Source organism: Mesoplodon densirostris, chromosome 2, assembly GCF_025265405.1.
Source record: "Mesoplodon densirostris isolate mMesDen1 chromosome 2, mMesDen1 primary haplotype, whole genome shotgun sequence".
Taxonomy (NCBI): domain Eukaryota; kingdom Metazoa; phylum Chordata; class Mammalia; order Artiodactyla; family Ziphiidae; genus Mesoplodon; species Mesoplodon densirostris.
This window is the reverse complement of record NC_082662.1, coordinates 134,226,351-134,252,144: the sequence shown is the minus strand read 5'-3', so window position 1 is coordinate 134,252,144 and position 25,794 is coordinate 134,226,351. Positions and strand designations below refer to the sequence as shown.

Sequence of the window (25,794 nt, the reverse complement as noted above, 5' to 3'; positions counted from 1 at the left end):
TGCATTCATATGCATCTATGCTAGTTAAGCTCTTTGAGGGCAATTGCTATGAATTCTACATACCTGTCAGGATATTATATATAGCCCAGTTTCTATGGCCTTTATTCAAAGATGCTGAGAAAGGGTTACTGTGGGTAAATTCAGACCTTTTCTCAATATAGAATTTGGTCAACATGCATTCTGAACAACAAAATTTCACACTGCTTTCAATTTTCCTACACTAATTGGCACCTCAACAAATGCAGGATTAAGTATAATGGATTATAAGAAGTTAGAAAGGAAAGATGGAAGAAAAGAAGGAAGGTAGAAAAAAGGTGAGTATGGAGTACTTCAACATTTATGTAAAGAGTGGACCTAAAACTAACCTGAGGTTACCCTAAACTATTAGCATATGCTATAGAAACTTAAATGAAAAAATAAAAAACCCAGCAAGGGAAACTCAAAGATTCTTTGTTTTTTCACTTTACTGCATATACACGTCCATCTTAAACAATCTATATGCTTATATCCAATAAGAGAGCATTGTTTTGCAAGGCTATTTGGGTTCTATCAGCATATAAAGGTTGGACAACTCGACTTTAGCAGAGTTAGCCTTCAGGTGAATAATTGCTTCTTTCAGGTTGTGAGCATTTCAATTTTCCACAAATGTTTCCCAAAAAAATGAAAACTGAAAGAGTCCTAGGACAGCGTCCTTTAGAAGTTTTATAGTATCAAGGTTTTGGAGGAAGAGTATCCTTGTCAATTATCAACACAATGATTCCAAGCAGGTCAATTTATGCTGAGAATATTATATAACAGACCCCACTTCACCTCCATTATACCGACAGTGATCTTCCTTACTTCAACCTTGTGCTTCTTGGTAAAGTTGAAAATACTGAGCCAAGAACAGACAGTGACAATTCCAGAGACTCAGATGTACCTATAGGTGCCTTCAGACAACATCAGCCACCCAGGCTAAAGTCCTGGTTTCAAACATCCCAACATGAATGAATCTCAAAAACCATATGCTGAGCAAGTGAAGCCAGATCAAAAGGACACCTACCATATTATTCAACTTACATGAAATTCTAAACTGGGCAAAATTCATCTCTAAAGATAAAAACCAGATCCATGGTTGCCTTGGGGTGGGAGATGGGGATACTTTTGCAAAAGCCTAGGAGGAAACTTTCTAGGGTTTTAGAATTGTTATCTATCTTTATGGGGGTGGTAGTTATACAAATGTATACATTAATTAAAAGTCACTGAACCGTTGACTAAAAATGTCTGCATTTTATTGTATGTAAATGATACCTTAATAAGGTTGATTGCAAAATGAACCAAAAACAAAACAATGCAGAAGAAGTACCTCTCAAGACCTCAAAGGAAATACACTGTTTTCTTCCAGGGTACCAGATTGGAAATGAGGCACTGGTCTGTTCTACCCTCAGATTATCCAGAGGATTATCTAGTCTATTTTAAAGCACTAGAGTCTCCTATCAGAAAATCTCACCCCATGTTAAATTAGTTTGATTTCTTCTCTGCCTCTTCTCTCAACACAGTGAAGTCATTTACGGAAGAAAAACCAGCTTTTTCCAACTTTGCATCATCACATATTCTTTCCAAATCTATTATTTATGGAATAAAATTTAGCTACACTTTGTAAAAATCTAGCTTTTTGAGCCTTACAAATCTTAACAGTTTACCTATTGCCTCCATTGGAATTTTGAAAAAAATTATTTTGAAAATGAATAGCTGAGATTTGACATTTTTGTGTTTTGTGATTTTCTCTTCACCTAAGAGAGAAGTGAGTAGGAATGAGAAACACATACATAACGAAAAAGCAAATTATCTTGCTGCCTTTGCATGGTTATAATTTATAGGAGGCCCTTTTAAACAATAATCTATTATCAGAGTCAATAAAATATAATCTCCATGAAGGCCAGGCCAGGATATTTGTCTCTTTTTCAGCAGATTGCAATACAAACCACATTCATGGATATGCTTCTTCATGATCTTTGTAATACTGTAACAGCTGACCATTTCCTCATGCCTCTTCACCTTAACTTAAACCTGGTTTTTCACTAATGACCTCACATTTCCTTCTGTATCACTTGGTTGTCGGCCTCTTTTCCAACTCCAACTCCAACTCGCATTTCACTCTGCAACCAAAGGAAGACTCACACCTTTCTGCTTTTTAGTGGTACCTTAAGGTCATTACCATATTGTGATCACCCTGAAGAATAGCCAGACAATTGTTATTTCAGAGCCATCTGACAGTTTGTAGCTCTAAAAATTAACTAAGGACCACATTTGTCAAAAAATATCCTAGTTTAAGATTTTGGTAATACAGCAACAGTAATTCCGAAGTCATTTATGACAATCAGTGTGGGAAGCACCCTCCTTCGGGAAGATCCTTTGCCATACAATACACTTTCCCTGTCAGGTAATAAGGAAGCACGGCCGTGGAAAGTAACCTTTTGTGGAAAGAAATACCTGGCTTCGAGAAGGCTTGAAGTTCATACATTTTTCTTGAATTAGATTCCCCATTAATTACTTTATCCACAAAGAGGTAATTATCAGAATTATGTAAGCGATTAAGGAGATGCTACTCCACATTCTTTCAGCTTGTTGACCTTTCTCACTTTATTTCATGTGGCTATCTGAAAGATCAGTGATTTACATGTCTTTCTTTTTTTTACAGATTTCTGTGTGTGTGTGTCCCCATGATGAAAACATCATTAAAATAAAATATCATGAATAGACTCTTAAGAAACAGAGTCTACGTAAAGTCCTGGAAAATGTGAAAGCACTAATAGTCATGGACAATTCTACACTCTGAAAGTTACTCCAAATTTTATTGATCTCTATTTTGTCTAGGAGTTTTTCAAATTTCCTACCATGATCATTTGTTAGTTTTATGATTACATAATAAAGGCATTACATCATACAATCTTTTGTTATCCATTGCAGTTTTAAAACTATTCCTTTCCTTCTCCTCAGCAGATATGTCATAGATTATTAGTACACAAGCAAAGACTTTCAACTTAACAGTACTTTATAGTGAGAAAAACTATACTGAGCTATCTCTATCCTAAGACAATGCACTAGAAAAGCACTAGGAATTCTTAAGCAGTAGGAATACAGAGACGATCAAGGGGCAAGTTCCTTGCCTTCGAGTATACATAATCATTATAGCAAATGCTTAAATAGCACTTAGTATATAACTCACCACAGTGGTCTTATTATACTCCTTTTTAATAGGTGAGCAGAGGAAGCCACAGGGAAGTCATAGGGTAAAGACAGAATTTGAACCTAGGTAGACTAGTACACTCTCCATGGCTTTAACTAATATGTTAAACTATATATATAGATAGATAGATAGATAGATAGATAGATAGATAGATAGATATAAAGTTATATATATATATAACTCCAAGTATTCCAAAGTTACAAAACACTTATCTACCAAAATTCAAAAAGGAGCACACAAACTTGAATAGAAAATAAACATGTAAAAGGTCATAAATAAACCACAATATAACCTGCTCCACATAATATACTGACTGCAGTGTCCTGAGCCTCTCCCATCCTTAGGTAGCCGGAAATTACAACAAAATAATACTTTTCACTTTTGGAAGCCACACTATCTCTCATACCAACCAACCAATTACTTCCTTAGAGAGAATAGGAAATTAACCTGAATATCATAAAATATATATATATCTATATATATATAAATACTGATGTAGAATCTTTGTTTAAAGACAATAACTTCGATAGCAGAGGGAACTTTACCACTACAGGCTTCAGATAACCTCTATATTTCTCAAAGTTCATGCTAAATCATAAAATGCCATATTGTGTCTGAAGCTATTTTATCCATAGTCCATTTTCTTAAATGGACTAGCAAAGCAGTAAATACTGAGGAACATTTTGGCTCCGAAATACTAAAGCCATTCTGATTATGCCTGGGTGATCATGGGGACATCATCGGAACTACCAGAGGACTGGCAGAAATGCCAGTGTCCTGGCCAGCTTATAAATTAGAAATTATACAGAATCCAAGTTTATTTTTTTGTTAAGTAATTCCTATGAGGTTTTGGGATGTCATTGTAAAGTCCTTTCATGTGTAATGTTTATCCATAAAATAGGGAACAATGCCAATCCCCGTCATAAATACTTTCACAATCTGACACAGAAAATCCACTGTAGGGCATAGGACCTGCAAATAGGATATGAATCACACACATCCATCCACTCATTCAGACAATCCACAAATATTCATTTTTAAGTCTACTATATGCCAATAATGTACCGGGCTCTAAGATGCTAAACCATGCTAAATGCTGAAACAGACATACTCAGTTCTGGCCCTCCTGGAACTTATGACCTACAGAAGTGCCTTCATTGTAAATGGTCAGGACTCAGCCAATGCTATTATCATCAGCAGGTGACAAATGATAGAGCTTACTTTCTAAACAAGCTCCACACTCTTTGCTTTCAACATTTTTGCTTTCCTTTAAGTGGTCAGTTTCTCCCAGTTAGTGAGGTTTGGGGAAAATGTACCCAGTGGACAATTCCTTGTGGCCTCACTCTTTCCTGACACTCTCCTCTGTGCTCTTCAGCTAAAGAGACCTGGATTCAAGTCACTTGCTCTAACCTTGTTATTTTAAAATAGGGCTGCTCCTGCTTTGAGGATTTCCACGGGATCAACACAGTAGCAAAGCAGCACTGAATCAGAAGCAGGTAAATTTCAAAATGACAGCTCTAAAAATATCCACTCTCCTTTTGTTCTCCTCCTATCCCTTTGCTCTGAACACCTCTGCTCTGAGGCTTTGCCTTTACCCTTCTCTGATTACTGCTCCAAAAGGGTTTCCAAGAGAGGGGAGTATTTATGGTTTCACTTGCTCCCAAGTCCTTGGTGGAAAAGGATGCTTGCTTCCTGATTCTTACTAATTGCACACTCACATCGTTAACACAAAAATCATCATTTAAAAAAAATTTCCTCAGCTTCATATATCTTCTGGGCCAACACTGAAAGAATATTTTCAAAGAAACAATATCCTCTCTCCTTTGCTCTTCTGAGTTTCATGTTCTTACCTCCAGTCTCATTTTCAACCCTTATTACGGGATGCATCACCAAAATAGAAGAAAGTTCTTTCTGCTTTCCCTGTACCAGCCAATTATTCTAATTTATTCTCTGTCTAACGAAGAGAATGTGAAATCAACACAAAGCCTGATTATGCGACCTCTTCCAAGGGAAAGGTCTGAGAGTTGTCTATTTACTAATGAAGTTCAGTGTGTATTAAGGGTTGACTGAAGCAATCATCAGGAATTTTCATCCCTTAAATTAGCGTTTTCCACCAGATGCACATCGTTCATTTCAGATAATATAACTTTTAAGTTCAGGATACAACAGGACAAAAGAAAAGAAAAAAAAAGTAACCAACACAACATTTGCAGTAATAACACAGTAACAGCTATCATCCTTCCCTGAGGAATTCAGCCTACTTCATGGACACAATTTAGTACAAACTCACAAGAAAGCTAACAAAGCCCGAAACCACTTCACAATAGCATAGAGAGGTAAAGGTCAAGAGTTATTACTGCCAGGCCCAGCAGACAATGGCACCTACCGGAAAGAGCACAGGACGGGAAAACCTGGAAGCCTGTGTTCCAGTTTCGGTTATTCCTGTAAGCATTAGTAGGATCTGAGTGAACTCAGCCTACCCTGCCTTTTCCGTTTATAAAAGCCTACATCATCCTCTCAGTAGACTGAGATGCCACATCTGAAAAGTTGCAGATATCTTTAGGAAAGAAACAAAACTCATGCTTTCCAACCAAAATGGAATAATTCAGTCAATGGAGACTTAATAAAAATCTGCCATAAAGCAGCTGTTTACTTGAAATCTATCTTTTACGGTATATTTATTGGGATAAGGAGTGTAAGGAAATCATAATTAGAGTTACCAATTATTCCAGAAATCAAGGTCATTAAGTTCAGATTCCAACTTTGACCTTGAACCAGGCTTACAGAGATGTAACATGTCCCAATACCTCATATCCACCATACATGGGAGAAACAAGGTATGCAGACAGATCCTCTTATGTAGTGGTTTTAATACAGGTTCTCAGATTCGTTGCCATTCTTTGCATACACATGTGAGCATTTTCCCTTGAACTTGGGCAGGCTTTCCATGGCTTCAAACAATAGGGCAGGGGTCATTAAATTATGGCTGGTGGGCCAAATCTAGGCCTCTACCAGCTTTTACAAATGAAGCTTTATTGGAACACAGCCATGTTCCTTAGTATATGTATTGTTTGTGTCTGTTTTCACATCACAGCAGCGGAGCTAAGTAGTTGCAAAAGAGACTGTATGGCTTGTAAAGCCTAAAATATTGACCATCTGACACTTTATGGAAAAAGGTCTCCAATGCCTGAAATAGTATATAATGAAAGTGATGTTATGTAACATCTAAGACTAGGTCATAAAAGGTCATGCAGGTTTTGCATGATTCTCGTGGAATGCTTGAACTCTGGACACTCATTCTTGGGATACTCTATCTTGAATCCTAACTACCACGTTATGAGAAGTCCAAGCCACATGGGCAGCCATCTATAGGCACTCCAGGCAACAGTCCTTGTTGGGTGCAGTGTTCAAGTCATCCCATCTCAATGGCCAGACATGTGAATTAAAATTATCTAGATGATTGCAGCCCCAGCCATTTGAATCCTCATGAGCTGAGGTTTCAGATATCAGTCACAGAGTAGAGACAAGCCATCTCCTCTGTGTACTGTTTGAATTGCTGACCCACAGAATCTGGGCACATATTAAAATTTTTGTTTGTTTCACCACTAAGTTTGGATTTCTTTATTATGTAGCAATAGATAACTATAGCACTGTGTTTATACACAGGAGATCTATATTTCACAGAGCACATACTTTTAGATGTGAATGTTGACTGCTCAATTTCTAAGAGGAACATATACACACATATAGGTACAAAATGTTTATGTATATGTAAATATTAGACCTATATAAACTAATCTATATTATCCATAAAATGAGGGGCCCTTGATAATGGCTAACATTTCTTTTCGGTATTTATTGTGTTCCAAGAACTGATGAATTCTTGCATTGTATTAATTTTCTCTTTTAACCCTCATAGCAACTCGCTGAGAGAAGTAATGTTATCTCTATTTTATAGATGAGAAAACTGAGGCAGAAACAGATAACATGCTCAAGAGTACTCAACAAGTAAATTTTAGAGTCAAGATTTGAACCCAAGGTCTCAAGTTTTAGATCCCTTACTCATAGTCACCAAGCTATATACTGAGAAAGGGGATGAAAGCTGAAGCCATTACCTCATGCTCAAGAAGTTAGACAGAAACTTAGCAGGTATGGTTGAAAGAAGACAGGACTTGGAGCCGTAAGACCAGAGCCTGAGTAATGAAATCAATTCTCCTCTCATCTAGATATAGGTTTGTGTTTAGAAAATGAAGAAGAGCACTGCATATTTTGATTGTTAATTTCTGTACTTAATGATGACCAAAGAATGGCATTTTACCAGGGAGCTATTTTGCAATGACATAAATTATTGATTCAAAATCAAACTTTTATTATAAATTATTGATTCAAAATCAAACCTTTATTATGTCTCCCTTGCATCAGAAATCTTTCCCACTCTTCATTTGTTTTTAAACCCTTTTCTGTCTACTCTTGGCCAAAGCTTGAAGCCTAATTTAACATTTGGTAATAAACTACTGAAATAGTCATAACACAACAATTCCAATGCCTATTGAAACGGAGGCTCTAAATAATTTTTCAGATAATTTAGGAAATTAAAAATATTTACATCATAGATGCAAAGACAGAAGTTATTTGTGTAATAAAATAAATGGTGAGACAAAAAGTTTCTGGTCAAGTAGATTTGTTTAAATACGAACACTAATCTGAGTTCTACCCCTGTGCTAAAACCCAGTGACAGGTTGAATACGGCTTCTAAAGGGATAGTTCAGTGCATTGGGTCAAATTCATGCCCTAAAATGTGGTATTAGTAGTAGTACTAGAAGACAGAGTGTGACTGTCTTCTTTGGGACATAGATGAAGACCCCAAGATAGACAATATCAAGGACAAGTTATGTAGAATGAGGTATTATCTCAGTCCTTGGAACATGTCATCCAGGATAGAACAAGAAGTAGATTTATTATCAAGTACATGAAGCCAGAGACAGTAAGCAATGAGTGGTAATTGGTTAAAATAGACAGGTTTTAGAAGTAGAGGCACAGATGTAGAAAACAAACTTAGGGTTACCAGGGGATTGTGGAGGGGAGGCTAAACTGGGAGATTGGGACTGAAATATACACACTACTCTATGTAAAATAGATAACTAATAAGAACCTTCTCTTCTTATTAGCACAGGGAACTCCACTGAATACTCTGTAATGGGCTATTTGGAAAAGACTCAAAAAAAAAAAAATAAAAGTGGGGCTTCCCTGGTGATGCAGTGGTTGAGAGTCCGCCTGCTGATGCAGGGCATGCAGGTTCGAGTCCTCGTCCGGGAAGATCCCATATGCCGCGGAGCAGCTAGGCCCGTGAGCCATGGCCGCTGAGCCTGCGTGTCTGGAGCCTGTGCTCCACAATGGGAGAGGCCACAACAGTGAGAGGCCCACGTGCCGCAAAAAAAAAAAAAAAAAAAAAAAGTTGGTATATGTATATGTTTAACGGATTCACTTTGCTGTACACCTGAAACTAACAACACTGTAAATCAACTATACTCCAATAAAAATTTTCTAAAACATAGTTTTTAGGAACCATAGTCAGGGAGCAGTGTGGATTGGAAAGACCTGGCAAGAAATATTTCTGCAACCTCAGACAGTGCTCCCCAAGCTGGCTATTGCAAGGGTGAGCATTTAAGAGATCTTTGACCTAAGGAGGACATGAGATTAACAATCTACCCCAATGTGCATGAATTATTCTCCTCGGTGCTATCAGAAATCAGATGGCATCCTAGAGCAAGGGTCAGCAGATCTTTTCTGTAAAGGGTCAGATAGGAAATATTTTGGATTTTGTGTACCATACGTCTCCGTTGCAACTGCCCATCTGCTGCTGTAGCACAGAAACAGCCATGCACAATACGTTAATGAATGGGTGCAGCTGTGTTCAAGCAAAACTTTATGTACAAAACCAGGAGTCAAGCGAGATCTGATCAGTGGGACAGAGTTTGCGGACCCCAGTTGTGGGTCAGTGTTCACAGCTGAATGAGTCATGAGGCCTTAAGTTCCAGTTCTCATTGTACTACTTTCTACCTGGGTGAACTTGGGTTCATCCTTTTATTTATATGGGCCACTATATTAGTCAAGCTTCTCCAGAAAAACAGAACCAACAGCAGGTGTATACAATGTGCCCATATATATTGATAGATCTAGATCTAGATATCAATATTGATACCTAGATCTATATTCATATCTATATAAAGAGAGAAATAGAGAGAGAGAGATTTTAAACAATTGGTTCACACAATAATAGAGGCTTGGTCAATTCAGAACCTGCAGGTTAGGCTGTCTAGAGACTCTAGGAAGAGTTGCAGTTCAATTTCTGTAAGTCTTCTGGCAGAATTCCTTTTTGCGACAGGGAGGTCAGTCTTTGTTTTATTAAGAGCTTCAACAGATTGGATGAGGCCCACCCATATTATGGAGGATAATCTGCTTTACTCAAAGTCCACCACCAATTTAAACATGAAATTCATCCAAAAACACCATCACAGGGACTACCCTGGTGGCACAGTTGTTAAGAATCCGGCTGCCAACGCAGGGACATGGGTTTGAGCCATGGTCTGGGAAGATCCCACATGCCATGGAGCAACTAAGCCTGTGCACTACAGTTACTGAGCCCAAGCACCTAGAGCCTATGCTCTGCAACAAGAGAAGACACCACAATGAGAAGCCCACATACCACAACAAAGAGTAGCCCTCGCTTGCTGCAAATAGAGAAAGCCCACAGGCAGCAACGAAGAGCCAATGCAGCCAAAAATATAAACAAACAAACAAACAAAGAAACAAACAAAAATTTGAAAAAAACACAAAAGCACCATCACAGAAATATCCAGAATAATATCTGACTAAATAACTGGGCATGGTGGCCCAGACAAATTGACATGGAAAATTAACAACCGAAGCCATAGTTTTGTCATCTTTTACTGAGAAATTTGAATTATCTGAACTATTTTGATACCTAGAAGATACCTTCTAGAGGTAACACCCTCAGGTTTTCACATGGTAGGCAGCAGAGGGAAAGAGCCCATTTGCCCAGTCAGATGACACCTAAAGGATAAAATTCTGTCTTCTCTCTCCAACCCACAAGGATGATTGCCAAAAATATATCATTTATATCTGCTTTAGCTAACATAGGATAGGTCTGGAACAGACCTATGCTCCCAGTAAGTCTCATGAAATGCTGCTTCATTAAGGGGAGTGTTTACTTGTTAAGATTACAAGCAAAAGAGAGTGGTGGATGAAAAACTGCCCAAGGATATAAGTTCATGCAAGGAAGCAGGAAAGAGAATGGGTATCTGAAGATGTGCGCTCTGAGCCAACACTAATTCCACAGCATCAGGTTGTGATTCAGGGAGTCCAACTGCTGGGGGTTTTTCCCCCTCTTTTTTGCCCCCAAAGAGGGACAAATCAAGCATACTGACAAAGGAAGAGCATTAGTCACCACAGATAAATTCCTTTTTAGAGGTGATCTCGCAAATGATTTGGCTCAGTGTAGACTATGATTTGGCTCCAAAAATCATAAGCTAGAGCATTTCATTCCAGGTCCCTCCTCAAATATCCATGATAGGTAGAAATTTGGCAACAGTAGTTCTTGAAACCTCCCCAGGTGATTATAATATGCAACCAGGGCTGAGAATCTGGAGATGTAGAGAGAATTTAAATTGAACTTTAAACAGTGAAACAAGCTCTGACTCTACTGGCTGGAGCTAGACAAGGGATATGCATTTAGCGGGATGTGAAGATAAAGAACACTAGGGAGTAAATCAAATGTTTTACACCTGTGCTTAGCTAACTGCTACTCAGATAATTTAGACAATCTTACAGCACCTGAACCCTGAAATTCCTTAGTTCTGTTTAAAAAAAGTAACTCTTAAAGTAATTGAACTCTGAGAATCATGTAAATCATAAAGAAAAAGAAGGAATCTTATTTTCTGAATTAGTTGATTTCATATATACTGTTTCACTTTCATGATATTAACTAGTTAGCTTTCCATTTAATATTTGAGGAAAGTAAGGCTTTAAAAATCTCAGTAATTTTCTCAAGGTCACTTGTTAAGGGTGTGGTAGGCAGCATAATGGCTCCTAAAAATGCCCTCACCCTAATCCCTGGAACCTATTAATATGATACCTTACATGGTAAAGAGAACTTTGCAGATATGACTGAAGTTATAAACCTTGAGATAGAAAGATTATCCTGGATTACCTCATGGGACAAATCTAATTGCATGCGTCCTTAAAAGTAGAAAACCATTCCCAACTGTAGAAAGAGAAAGAGAGAGATGTCCTAATAGAAGCAGAATCAGAGAGATGCAACATTTTGGGTTTTGTAGGTGGAGAAAGGGGACTCTGAGTCAAGGACTACGAGTGGCCGCTGGAAGCAGATTAAGTCCAGGGAACAGAAACACCCCTAAGAGCCTCCAGAAAAGAATGTAGCTCTGCCAACACTTTTTTTTCTTTTGTAACCATCTTTATTGGAGTATAATTGCTTTACAAAGGTGTGTTAGTTTCTCCTTCATAACAAAGTGAATCAGCTATACATATACATATATCCCCGTATCTGCTCCCTCTTGCATCTCCATACCACCCTCCCTTCCCGATCCCACCCCTCTAGGTGGACACAAAGCACAGAGCCGAACTCCCTGTGCTTTGCGGCTGCTTCCCACTAGCTATCTATTTTACATTTGGTAGTGTATATATGTCCAAGCCACTCTCTCACTTCATCCCAGATTACCCTTCCCCCTCCCTGTGTCCTCAAGTCCACTCTCTATGGCTGTGTCTTTATTCCTGCCCTTCCCCTAGGTTCTTCATAACCATTTTTTCTTTTTTTTATATTCCATATATATGTGTTAGCATATGGTATTTGTTTTGCCCTTTCTGACTTACTTCACTGTATGACAGTCTCTAGGTCAATCCACCTCACTACAAATAACTCAATTTCGTTTCTTTTTATGGCTGAGTAATATTCCATTGTATATATGGGCCACAATTTTTTTTTTTTTTGCTGTAAGTGGGCTTCTCACTGTTGTGGCCTCTCCCGTTGCGGAGCACAGGCTCTGGACGCGCCAGCTCAGCAGCCATGGCTTACAGGCCCAGCTGCTCCATGGCATGTGGGATCTTCCTGGAGCGGGGCATGACTCATGTCCCCTGCATCAGCAGGTGCACTCCCAACCACTGTGCCACCAGGGAAGCCCTGTGCCACATCTTTATCCATTCATCTGTTGATCCTGCCAACACTTTTACTTTACTCATTGGAGACCAATGTCAGACTTGTAAGGTAATAAATTTACATTGTTTTGAGTCACTAAATTTTTGGTAATTTGTATGAAAGCAATAAAAAACAAATAGAGAAGTCCTACAAGAGCCAGGCTATATATTTAAACTTAAGTATTTCTGAAATGAATTTAACCTTGTGATTGACAGCAGCAGCAGCTTCCAAGGGATCCCACCACACACCTGAGGCAAAAGCAGCCTAATACAAAACAGTGACAGCAGCAGGTCACTGCCCCACACTTGGGGTAGAGGGGGACTTGATATACTGCAGCAGCAGCATAGCCTGAATGGGAACCCATCCTCCTGTGGCACTAGTCCCATCAACATTAGTCTAATCTGTTAGCATCTGCTGTGCCAACAAGCCCAACATATACAAACTCTCCAACTCAGTAGCATTAAGTGAGCCAGGCTCAGTGTTTCCTGAAACTCATATCCAGTGGCACTGGAAAGCCCAGATATCACCTAAAGTTATGAAAACACAAAAAAAATAATAGAAGACTGGGAACTTCAGAAAGAAAAGGGGAGCAATGGAATGGGTGAAAACAAATGGGGTAAATAGAAGAGACTATTATTAGCCTCATGAGTTTCTTAAATTCTATATGATGGTCAAAGCAAAAATTATGACACCATCTGATGTGGTTCTCAATGTAGAGAAAGGAAATACTACAGAAAATCATACTTTATAACTGGGGAATATTAAGAGACCTAAATGGAAGTAAAAATTTGAAACTTCACTTGAAGTAATAAAACACTGATTCCAGTAGGCTATGATAAGTTACATATGTATAGTGTAATGCCAAAAGCAACCACTAAGAAAACTATGCAAACAGTATACACAAATGATTATAAATAAATTAAATTAAAATGGGCTTATTAAAAAATGTTTAAGTAATCCACAAGAAGGCAAAATAAGAGAAACACAGGATTGAGAAACTAAGGTAAAAGACAAAACAAAAAATAAAATGGTAGACCTAATCTTTAACATAGCAATAATTACATTAACTGTAAATGATCTAAATAACCAAGTCAAAGACAGAGATTGGAAGAGTAGATTAAAAAATCACAAGCATGATCCAACTATATACTGTCTATAAGAAGCTTACTTTAAACATCATGATATAGGTAGTTAAGAGTAAAAGGATGAAAATGATATATCATGTGAACATTAATCAGAAAAAGCAGGAATGGATAAATTAATATCAGATAAAGTAGATTTCAGAGCAAAGGAAATTATTAGGGGCAAACAGGGTCATTACATAAAGATAACAGGAATAATCCACCTAGATGACCTAGTGATACTAAATGTGTGTGCACCAAACAACAGAACTTCAAAATACATGAAGCAAACACTGAAAAAGGTAGTAAAAGGAGAAAATTTTAAACCCACAATTATTATTTGAGACTTCAACACAGAAATTTATTGAACTACCAGAGAGAAAAATCAGCAAGGATATGTAAGAACTGAAAACATCATCAATCAACAAGACATAACTGACATTTAAAGAACACACTCAATAAGAGAAGAATACATATTCAAGTGTCTGTGGAATATTCACTCATATACCATATACTGGGTGATAAAAAAAATTAGAAGATTTAAAAGAATTAAAATCATAGAGAGTATGTTCTCTAGCCATAATGGAATCAGACTAGAAATCAATAACAGAAAGACAACAGGAAAATCTTCAATCATATGAAAATTAAACATCACAATTCCAAAAAAATTCATGGGTAAAAAAGATGGCATCAAGGAAAACATTTTTAATGCCTAGAATAAAAGAAAATGGAGATATAACAGATCAAAGTTTGCAGAATGAAGTTAAAGTGATGCTGAAAGGGAAGTTTACAGCACTAAATTGGGAAAGAAAATATTTCAAAGGAATAATATAATTTTCTATATTACAATAGTAAAAAATGAAAAGGAAAAAACACTAAACAAGCAGAAACAAGGAAATAATAAAGATGAAACAGAAATCCATGAAACTGAAAACAGGAAAATGGGGGGCAGGGGGAATCAATGAAACAAAAGGCTGGTTCTTTGAAATAAACAATCTAATCAATAAAGATCTAGCAAGACTGATAAAGATAAAAAGAGAGATGCCACAAATCACAGATATCAGAAATGCAACCAAGGATACCATGACATATCCTGCAGGTTAATAAGGGACAAGTTATTATGAACAAGTCTACACTATAAATTCAAAAATGTGGATGAAATGGGCCAATGCTTCTACACCCAAAACTACCAAAACTCAGTCAAGATTAAATAATCTCAATTTTACTGTAACCATTAGAAACACTGATTTTTCATTTTAAAACTCCCAAAAGAAATATTCAGGCTTAGATGTTTCATTTTACCCAACACTTAAAGAATTAAAACCAATTTTTCCTGATTTGACAAAAACAGAAGTAGAGGGAACAGTTCCTAATTAATTTTATGAAGCCAGTATTACCTTGATACCAAAACCAGACAGGGATAGTATAGAAAGAAAAAAAACTACAGACCAATATGTTTTCTGAAATTGCCTGTAAAAATCCTCAGCCAGATATTAGCAAATTAATTCCAGAAATATATAAAAATAATAATATACCATGACCAAGTGGTATTTATTCCAGTTATGCAAAGTTGGTTAAATATTTGAAAATCAAACAATGTAATCCACCATATCCAATAGATTAAGGGGGGAAAGTCATGTGATCCTACCGATTAATGCAGAGAAAGCATTTGACAAAATTCAATCCCATTCATGATTTGGCACATATATACAATGAAATATTACTCAGCCATAAAAAGAAAGAAAATTGAGCTATTTGTAATGAGGTGGATAGGCCTAGAGTCTGTCATACAGAGTGAAGTAAGTCAGAAAGAGAAAGACAAATACCGTATGCTATCACATATATATGGAATTTAAGAAAAAATAATGTCATGAAGAACCTACGGGTAAAACAGGAATAAAGACACAGACCTACTTGAGAATGGAATTGAGGACATGGTGAGGGGAAAGGGTAAGCTGTGACAAAGCGAGAGAGTGGCATGGACATATATACACTACCAAACGTAAGGTAGATAGCGAGTGGGAAGCAGCTGCATAGCACAGGGGGATCAGATCGGTGCTTTGTGACCACCTGGAGGGGTGGGATAGGGAGGGTGGGAGGGAAGGAGACTCAAGGGGGAAGGGATATGGGAACAGATGTATATGTATAACTGATTCACTTTGTTATAAAGAAGAAACTAACACACCATTGTGAAGCAATTATACTCCAATAAAGTTGTAAAAATAATAATAATAAAATAAAATAAATTTTAAAAAAGAAGAAAAAAACTCCAAGCAAACTAGGAATAGAAAAGGAACATACTGAAACTCATAAAGAGGATCTACAAACAACCTCTACTGACATTATATTTAACTGTGAAAGACTGACTGCTTTCTCTGTAAGATCAGAAACAAGGCAACAATATCTGCTCTCACCACTTTTATTAAATATATTATTGGAGGTTCTACTATGAAAATAAAGCAAAAATAAATAAATACATAAATTTAAAAGTTAAATTTTTAAAAAGTTTATTTAAAAGATAAAAGGACTATTCCTACTATGTTGAATAGGAAGGAACATATCCTACTGAATGTTGAATAGTAATATATCCTATTATATTGCCTAAGGAAAAGTAAAACTGTCTGTATCTGAAGATGAGATGATAATCTAAATGGAGAAAATACCAAGGAATCCACAAAAAGCTTGAGAAATCATATTAGTTTGTAAATGTTTTAGAGTACAAGATCAACACTATTTTATCAGATTATATATTATTAACAAATGTGTAGAAGCTTAAATAAAAATATGTGATGCCATTTACAACTGACCTAAATAAATACTTAAATATAAGCCCAATAGGACATTTATAGGACCTCTATACTGAAAATTACAAAATGCTGATGAAGAAAAATTTAAAAGCCCCAAACAAATAGGGAGACATACCTTGTTCATGGATTAGAAAACACAACATAATAAAGATGTCAATTCTCCCCAAGTTAAGAGGCTTAACACAGTTACTCTTAAAATGCCCTCAAGGTTTTTGTGGATATAGACAAGCTTTTTCTAAGATTTATAAGGTAAGAAGAGGCTGAAGAATAGCTAAAACAATTTGTAAAGGAAGAATAAAATGCGAGGAATTAATCCACCCAATTTCAAGATTTTGCAGTAATGATGGAGGGTGGATACATAGATCAATGGAATGGAATAGAGAACCCAGAAATAGACTGACATAAATACATTTAACTTGTTTTTGACAGCAGTGTGAAAGCTATAAAGGAAGAATAGGCATTTCAAAAAATGGTACTGAAACAGTTGGACATCCCTTGACAAAAACACACAAACAAAAAAATGAACCTTAACCTAAACCTCCACACCTTACACAAAAATTAAATCAAAGTGGATCATAATCTTAACTGCAAAAGCAGGACATTTTTAGAAAAAAATAAGAGAAAATTTTTTGCATCTAGAACTAGATGAATAATTCTTAGACTGGACACTGAAAGTATGATCAATAAAAGCAAAAACTGATACATTGATCTCATCAAAATGAGTTAAAAATGCTTCATAGAAGATCCTTTTAAGTGGAAGAAAACTCAAATTACACAGTAGGAAAATATATTTGAAAATCCCATATGAGACATATGACTTGTATCTATAATATACAAAGAACTCTCCAAACAACTTAAAAAAATCCAAATGGAAAATAGGCAGAAGACAGGAACAGACATTTCATGGAAGGGAATATACACATAGCAAAGAAGCACATGAAAAGATGCTCAACATCATTAGCCATTAGGGAAATGCAAATTAAGACCATAATGAGATATCAGAGAATAACTAAAATTAAAGTATATTGACAATATCAAATGCTGGCAAGTATGTAGAATAATTATATCATGTCACTGGTGGGAAAATAAAATGGTTTAGCCACTCTGAGAAACAGCTTGACAGTCTCTTTTAATCCTAAAAGTAGATTCACCCTACAACGCAGTAATTGTACTCTTGAGCATTTATCCAAAAGAAAGAAAAGCTTAATTAAGTTCCCACAGAAACTTACACATAAATGTTCATAGAAGTTTTATTTATAATAGCCAAAAACTGACAACTACCCAAATGTCTTTCAATGGATGAATGTTGAAACAAATTGTGATAAAATCTTATGATAGAATACTACCAAGCAACAAAAAGGAACAAATTATTAATATATGCAAAAATTAAAATGAACTTCAAGGGAATGATGCGAGGGAAAAATTTTAAAAAGCCAACCTCCGAGGGCTTCCCTGGTGGCGCAGTGGTTGAGAGTCCGCCTGCCAATGCATGGGACACGGGTTCATTCCCCGGTCCGGGAAGATCCCACGTGCCGCAGAGCGGCTGGGCCCATGAGCCATGGCCGCTGAGCCTGCGCGTCCTGAGCCTGTGCTCTGCAACGCGAGAGGCCACAACAGTGAGAGGCCTGCGTACCGCAAAAAAAAAAAAAAAGCCAACCTCCGAAGATTAAGTAATTCATGATGATGTTTACATATTATTCTTAAAGTAACAAAACTGTGGAGATGGAGAACAGATTAAAAGTTACCAAGGGTTAGAGATGGGTGTAGAAGGTACAGTGGGGAAACTTTGTGAGGTTTTTGTGGTCCCAGTACAAATAATACAGCACTCTTGGTTTTAATTGCTAAAGATTTTTAAAAGCAATTCCTAATAAGAATTGTCCAGATATTTAGCAATGGCAGCAGATTAGAGGTATAGCTCCCCAACATGACAACTTCAAAAGAGATCATACTAATTCAATGCATATGTTAATTTTAAAAAGGTCAGTCACAATACTTAAATGGTATATATCTTAACGATATTATTCTAAGTATCTAGCTATACCAGATGGACTAGCAGGATTTTCTGTATATTCAAGCTTATTTAAGACAGTAAATCTTATAATAAGAGAGTTAAAAAAGGAAAAAGACAAAAAACCCTTAACTACAGTTGGATATTCTCATAGGAATGAGGTAAAAATATGTAGCAGTGGTTCAAAAGCTTAAGCAGTGGCACCTAAATTTGGCTGCACATTAGAATCATCTGAAGCACTTTTTAAAAACCCACACACTGATGGTTGGTCATCCTAGACCAATAAAATCATTTTAAATCTCCTCAGACAATGCCAGTGTCTAGCCAGAAGTGAGAACCAGCAGATTAAGCAGAAGGGGATGTTTCTACAAAGATTTCTTAACAATAACTCCTTTCAACAATCAGATTTACCTTCCCACAAAGGGGTAAAGAAGGCTAGATGTTGTCCATACTTGCTTAGCTTTAATTAGCACTTGTGACTTGCCCAAAACCTAGATCATGTTTCCCCTAAATTTCATGTTATTTCCTAAGTTTTTCAAATCCAGGGCTAAGGGGTTTGCCAGGATGAGATTTTAAGTGCTCACACAGGGGAAGTCCCTGGCAAACCAGGACAGAGGTCACTCTACACTGAAATGTAAAGAATCCTAAATAACCCTGCTACTGCTCCCAGATACTAGTCTGTGCCAACCAGTGGAGAAAAGGCATTCTCCATTACTACCACGACAAATGCTGCTGTACTTGCCTTGGCTACTCCCTATCTTTTCCAGGCATCACTCCCCTTCACCTGCTCTTGGACGCTTTGGTAGCTGACAATGCAGATATTTTCAAACTTTAAGGTGAATAAAAATCATATGGAGGGCCAGTTATAACAGAGATCACTGAGCCCCATTAGAGCTGCTGATTCCATAGGGCTGGGACAGGGCCCTAAAACTTGAATATCTGACACATTATCAGGGGACGCTGGTAAAGCTGGTCAGGTTGTTACCAAATGCAGGTTCGTGTGTCTGAAGCACAGTGAGGCCAAACAAACCGAAAGGTTGGAGTCTGGAGCAGAGAAAGGTTTGTTGCAGAATCGAGCAAGGAGAGGGGTGGCCCGTGTTCCAAAAACCCTGAAATCTCCAAAGGATTTCAGCAAAGCATTTTTAAAGGCCAGGTTAGGGAGGGACGTCCCAGGGAATGTGATCACCTCTTGCACAATCATCTGACTGGCTGATGTTGAGGCCACAAGGCAAGTGACATTATCCATCCTTAGGTGCCAGACGGTCTGGGGGCTACGTGCTCATGATCATCAAAGAGTTAATTTCTTCCATTGGGTGGTGGTTTTTAGCATCTGAAAACTCAAGAAATATGCCTGAGATACTATTATCTGAGTACTTCAGAGAGAAACTACAATAGAGGATATGGTGGATGGGTCTGTCCTAGGAAAGCCCCATAGGGTACTGCTTGGTTACAAGGTGACCACACTTTGAGAACCACTGCTCCAGTGGCTTGGAATGTTAAAGTAATGGAAGAATCCCTTCCCAGATCTAGATTCTTGTATCATCAGCTATTTTGGTGGGAGGAAGGGTAAGTTTTGTCCTTGCTTGGACTTCTTGTTCATTTATATCAAAGCCTATTTGAGGCAGTGCGTTCGGCAGTCCTACAGATCTGTCTTTTGCTTCAACAGTGTTTGGAATGAACAGACCCAGGGACGCTCCTTGCTCCAGCCCCTGACCACCATCCAACCTTTCTTTCTGTCGCAACCTTTGGAATCAGACACTCATCTATCCTCAGCCTCCAGGACAGGCCAACACCATTTTTTGAGCTTAGCTCCTTATCACTGATCAACCACGAGTTCGCAGGTTCATCAGAATTATTCCACTGAGGTGGAGGCCGCCATCCACCTCCTGTTCAACATTCATCTGTGGACACTTACCTCTCTCTGAGCTTCTATTTCGACAGCAACAATGGGACTCTGGACAGTATGGGCCACATTTTTCGCCAACTGGCTGAGGAGAAGTGTGAGGGCGCCCAGTGTCTCTTGAAAATGAAAAACCAGTGCTGTGGCCACGCCCTCTTCCAGGATGCACGGCAGACTTCTCAGGATGAGTCGGGTAAAACCCAGGACACTGTGGAAGCCGCCATTCTTAGGGAGAAAAACCTGAATCAGGCATTATCGGATCTGTGCGCCCTGGGTCCTGCCCCCGCAGACTCCTACCTCTGTGACTTCCTGGAGAGCCGCTTCCTGGAGGAGCAGCTGAAACTCATCAAGAAGATGGGCAACCACCTGACCAACCTCCGCAGGCTGGGTGGTCCGCAGGCTGTACTGGGCAAGTATCTTTTCGAAAGGCTCATGCTCGAGCACAAACAGGAGTCTCTGAAGTCTAGCGGCCTCTGAGGAGCCCCTCTGGCGTCAGAGCTTCTGCCTGAAGCCCAGATCTGCAGCCATTAGGCAGCTTTGTAACTGCCCTGGAGCCCTCTCCCAACCCTTGGACCAATGGAAACAATAACGCTTTTTGCAGAAGGAAAATAAAAGCCTATTTGAAACACAAACAGAATAAAGAGAAAAAAAGAAATATATATATATATATATATATATATATATATATATATATATATATATATATATATTCATGTTCTTTTAACATATGTATTGCCCCACTTTATCTGTGTGAAATACGTTTGTTCCTGTTATTGGGCTGGTTCTCAAGCTTTGTTGCTCGTATGAATTACCTAAAGAGCTTTTTTTTTTAGTATTAAATATTTTTTAAAATTAGTTTCTGCTTTATAACAAACTGAATCAATTATACATATACATCAGTTCACATATCCCTTCCCCTAAAGAGCTTTTAAGAGAAACTTTGGTGTCTGGGTCCCAGCCCCAGAGATTTTGATTCAGTAGGTCTAGGGAGGAGCCTGGGCACGGGGAGGTCTCAGAGTTCCCCAGGTGATTCTAATGTGCAGCAACTTTGTGAACCACCTCTTGGCTTCAATCCAGCTAGTGATCAGATATTAAATCTAAGACACATGGGCTAGTGCGTGAACTCTGTTGCTAGGTGTATTTCATTTTCTTCCTCCTGGAAGATTTGTGCCAGGGAAAATGATTGATAGTTGTGTTACTTCTCTGAAATGGATGGAAAATTCCAATTAGCATGAACAGGGGAGGGTGAATGGGTGAATGCAATAAGGTGTATCATTTATGTATTGCCCTATGTGTATGGCTAGAAGCTTTTGCAACTGAGGTCTGCCCTACTTTTCGTGCTAATGGTAATGCTTGTCCTCCTAATGCAGCTGTAAACCTTATAAGCTCATAGGTAGACAGCATCACAAACTATTTACCCTTCCCCACTGGCCCACTCTCAAGCTTCACTCCCCTTCCCCAATACACAAATGTACATCAATGCTCTTGAGACCAATATCAACACATGGACCTTCAATTCTTCTACTTTGCAGCTTCCCTCTTATCAGGGTGTGTCAGCATTTAGTGCCAAGAGGAGGCAATTCCAGTCATCTCAGCTTAGAGGTCAAATATCCAAATATCCAAATATCCAAAGTAAAAAAGGTTAAAAAGAAGAAGAAGAAGAAGAAGAAAGCAAGGAAGAAAAGAAGGAAACAATTTTCTTATCTCATAGTAATAAGGCAGTTTTCCTTAAAAAAAAATAAAGACTTAAGCCTTAAATTCTCTTTCCTAATCAAAATGTGCTTTTCTGTCTTTAGACAATTCCTCTTATATCCTGTATTATTCATGATGTTTAATTCTTGAAATAGCACATGGCTGAAAACAGAAGCTAACCTCTTGTCCACTCTGAATTAAATCTTCTTTCCTAGGACCCATCTACAATGTACAGTTTGGGGTTTGCCAACATAATTATTTTCTCTGAAATAAGGTACAGCATTTTGCCTTTTCAATATATAGTTATACAATGCATTGTTAACACAACATAGTTAATATAGTCAATATAGTAAATACAACTATAACACACATGATATGATGCCACTTTGGTGATTTTCTTCATCCATGTAATTCTGAAATTTGACAGTATAGTTTTCATATTCTAATGAGCTGAGTATTACCTTTGCAAGGATAGAAAAATAAAATAAATTCATAATATTCTTGTGTGGTTTGACCCTGGGGTGGATTACCATAATGGGGGCATATATTTTTTTTTTTTGGCTATGTTGGGTCTTCATTTCTGTGCGAGGGCTTTCTCTAGTTGCGGAGAGCAGGGGCCACTCTTCGTCGTGGTGCATGGGCCTCTCACTATCGCGGCCTCTCTTGTTGTGGAGCACAGGCTCCAGACGCGCAGGCTCAGTAGCTGTGGCTCACGGGCCCAGTTGCTCTGCCGCATGTGGGATCTTCCCAGACCAGGGCTCGAACCCGTCTCCCCTGCATTGGCAGGCAGATTGTCAACCACTGCACCACCAGGGAAGCCCGTATGGGGGCATATTTGAGCCTTTCTCCAAGTCATTAAAAAACCTCCAGCGAGTAGCCCCTCGTCCTCTCCAGGAAATTGTGGGAAAGTATCTTTAATCACAATAATCCTGGGGGGAGAAATCTCGGAAATAAGACATCTGCTTCTGTGCCTTGTTGTTTGGCAGAATAGCAATGATTGCTTTAGCAGCTTCTATTACCATTAGTGTATAGTAAGTAAATGAACATAAAATTGTATGAATGCATAAAGGAAGGATAAACCCACCCAGTTTAACAAATTCATTGTCTCACCTGCTGTGCCCTGAAACATGAAAGAAAGAATCACGGGATCATAAGGATTAATAAAATAACAGTCTCTGTTAACAATATTGACAGGAGGTATAAGGATAATTTGTCTGATGTGGGACCAAGAGCTTAACTGCTTAATTCTTTATTTTTAAGGTCAAATCATTCATTTATTGTTTAAAGATTGCAAGACAACATCTGAATTTTTGTAGCACAATTTAAATGTTTTACTTTTTTGATAAAGCAGAGTATAATAGAAAAACAATTAGTTTCCAGTAATATCTATATCTCTATTCAGAATTAAGTCTTCCACAGACATGTAACCTGGAAACAAAAGCCTGTTACAATAAGCAAAGCTTCAACGGAGCGGCTACTTTCCAGGCCAGGGAAAGGTTCATCCCTATAGGATGATGATGTGCTGTGTAAAATGGCTGCAAGGTCACAGCCTTGAGGGCGTTGGAAGTCTATTATCCTATTCCACATTAAGTAGTTTGGTGAACTTCAAATGACCGTTCATCTACAACCAAGCTGCCAACTTTTAACTAATATTTCAAACAGGTAAAAAATAAATGAAAAGAAATCCCTACACTGATGTTCCTTGATTTACACTGTTAAATGGTTCATTAACATGTAATTCTGGCTGAGAATTACATTTGAGACTCCTTGCTCAGATTTTGGTTAACAGTACTAATCTTTAGAAATTCAAGTTCTTATTAATCAATAATTTGTCAGCTAGGATATATTCAGGCATCAGCTGCAACTACAGAATAGGTGCACTACCTCAGCGCTTTGGAAAGACATAATCTACAACACTACTAGCAGACAAAATATCTGTTACTAGACAGCATATGTGCAGTAGAGCAAGACAAAAACATCTATTCACATGTGTCACAGACTAGCTGGAGAAAGAGGATTTCACCGCCCAGGGTCAGAAGGGACGGGGTAAGGAACTGAAGTAGCACCGACGAATGGGGTCAGAAGGACCAAGACAACTGATGGTTGCAAGGCAAGTTTTATTATGCTATGGTTGCAGATTATATAGACTAGAAATGGAAGGTTGCCAGATGGTGGTTTACATTATCTAATGACTGTCTTGGCTCAAGGTTAACTTCCCTGGGAGAAAACCCATAAGCCCAGAATCATCCAAAATAACCTGCATGTGCAGGGGGGAGACAGCTTTGCTTGTCTCATTTTACATTCTTTCTGATTTCTGGGCCCTGGTGATTTATCTCCCGTGGAATGGAACAAGGAGGGGAACAAGTAGGGACAGTCCCTTCGAGCAGTGGCGGCATGCCTGGCATGTCCGTAGCCTGCTGTCAAGGCTGACTGCTTCCCACACATATGTTGGCTTGTTTAAGCCTCAAGCCCTCGATCCTTTGTTGAAATACAATAATTTCATTCCTATGGTTTTCAATACCAAAAACTCAACCTCCAGGAGGGCTAAAGTCTAATTTGTACTCCAAACCAAGTAGCAGTGCAGTTCGCTACTACTGAGGCTGAATCCATAAAGACTTCAAGACCACGACCAGAAGACAAGTTATTATATATAATACCCTAGAAGGCCTGAAACATAATTATCATATACATAGCTGGTCCTTCAGAGCTTTTTACCTATAACATGTTTTTTGATGAAAGTTATTTAATGTACTGTAGATAACTGTGACTTACTGACCAAATATTTGAATACTTATACTTACCTGGGATTTCATTTCTGCTGAAAGAAAAAGGAAGAACAGGACTCACCTAAAAAAACAAACTTTAGAAATGAAAGTAAAAATCTTATCACGCAATCTCACTTTTGGAAGCAGCATAGAGGGGCAGTCAACGGTAAAACACTGGTGAAATAGGTCAAAACTCTAGGCCAAAAATCCATTATTATTATTGTCAGTGACAGTACCACAACTGTGCCCTTCATAATTAATAAGCGCTCCTAAGAATCTTCATTTGGCACCAGATGATGTGTTGAAGAGAAACACTCTGGGAGGTTTTGAATCACACTTGGTATTTTGTTAGCCAAGTTACAGGATAATTTTTAAAGTGGGGGGAAGGGAAGAAGGAAACGGACCAGAAAAAGAATTGAAGCCGTCATCTACAGACCAACAAAGCACTGAGAGTTCCAAACGTTATGTCAGACACTAAAGTGACTGATAGAGGCTCAAGTGGTTTATAAAACCTATAAAAAGACTACACCAGCAAAGTCCCCTTTTATCTGTAGAGTTCAGAAACTAAAACAAGGAATATTTTAGCTTAAAACCTTATCTCAAGAGAATCATATACACTTCACATGAATAAAAATACCTGAAACCAAACATTTTTAAAAGCTCCAATACCCAAAATATAAAGAAAAAAATTAATTCAGAAGACTCAATCAATCCGTGATAATCACAAAATGGCTAGGCAATCTCTATCTCCCTTCCACATTAACCATCCATCCCCTGGAAGACCAAGGGAGATCAGACCTTCCAGACTTACCTTCCAGACTTACCTTCCAGACCTTCCAGACACCTGGCTGCTGCAAAATTCGATGGAGACTCCTTGTGGAACAGCAGTTTCGCATCTCTTGGGTCTCTCCCTATCATGATCATGCAGGAAGCAAGTATGGCTCTGCTATTTCTTATCATTGTCTGCCACCCATCTGCACCATGCTATTGAAAAAGTAGTTCCCTTTCCCCCAGAAGGTTGAGGCTCAGCTACAGGGGTA

At 38.1% G+C, this 25,794-nt stretch overlaps 1 pseudogene; it reads left to right on the top strand.

Moving 5' to 3' along the window:
• The first annotated feature begins 18,553 nt into the window (after positions 1 to 18,553).
• Positions 18,554 to 20,774, top strand: LOC132476189 (ferritin light chain-like; annotated as a pseudogene).
• The last annotated feature ends 5,020 nt before the right edge of the window (positions 20,775 to 25,794 follow it).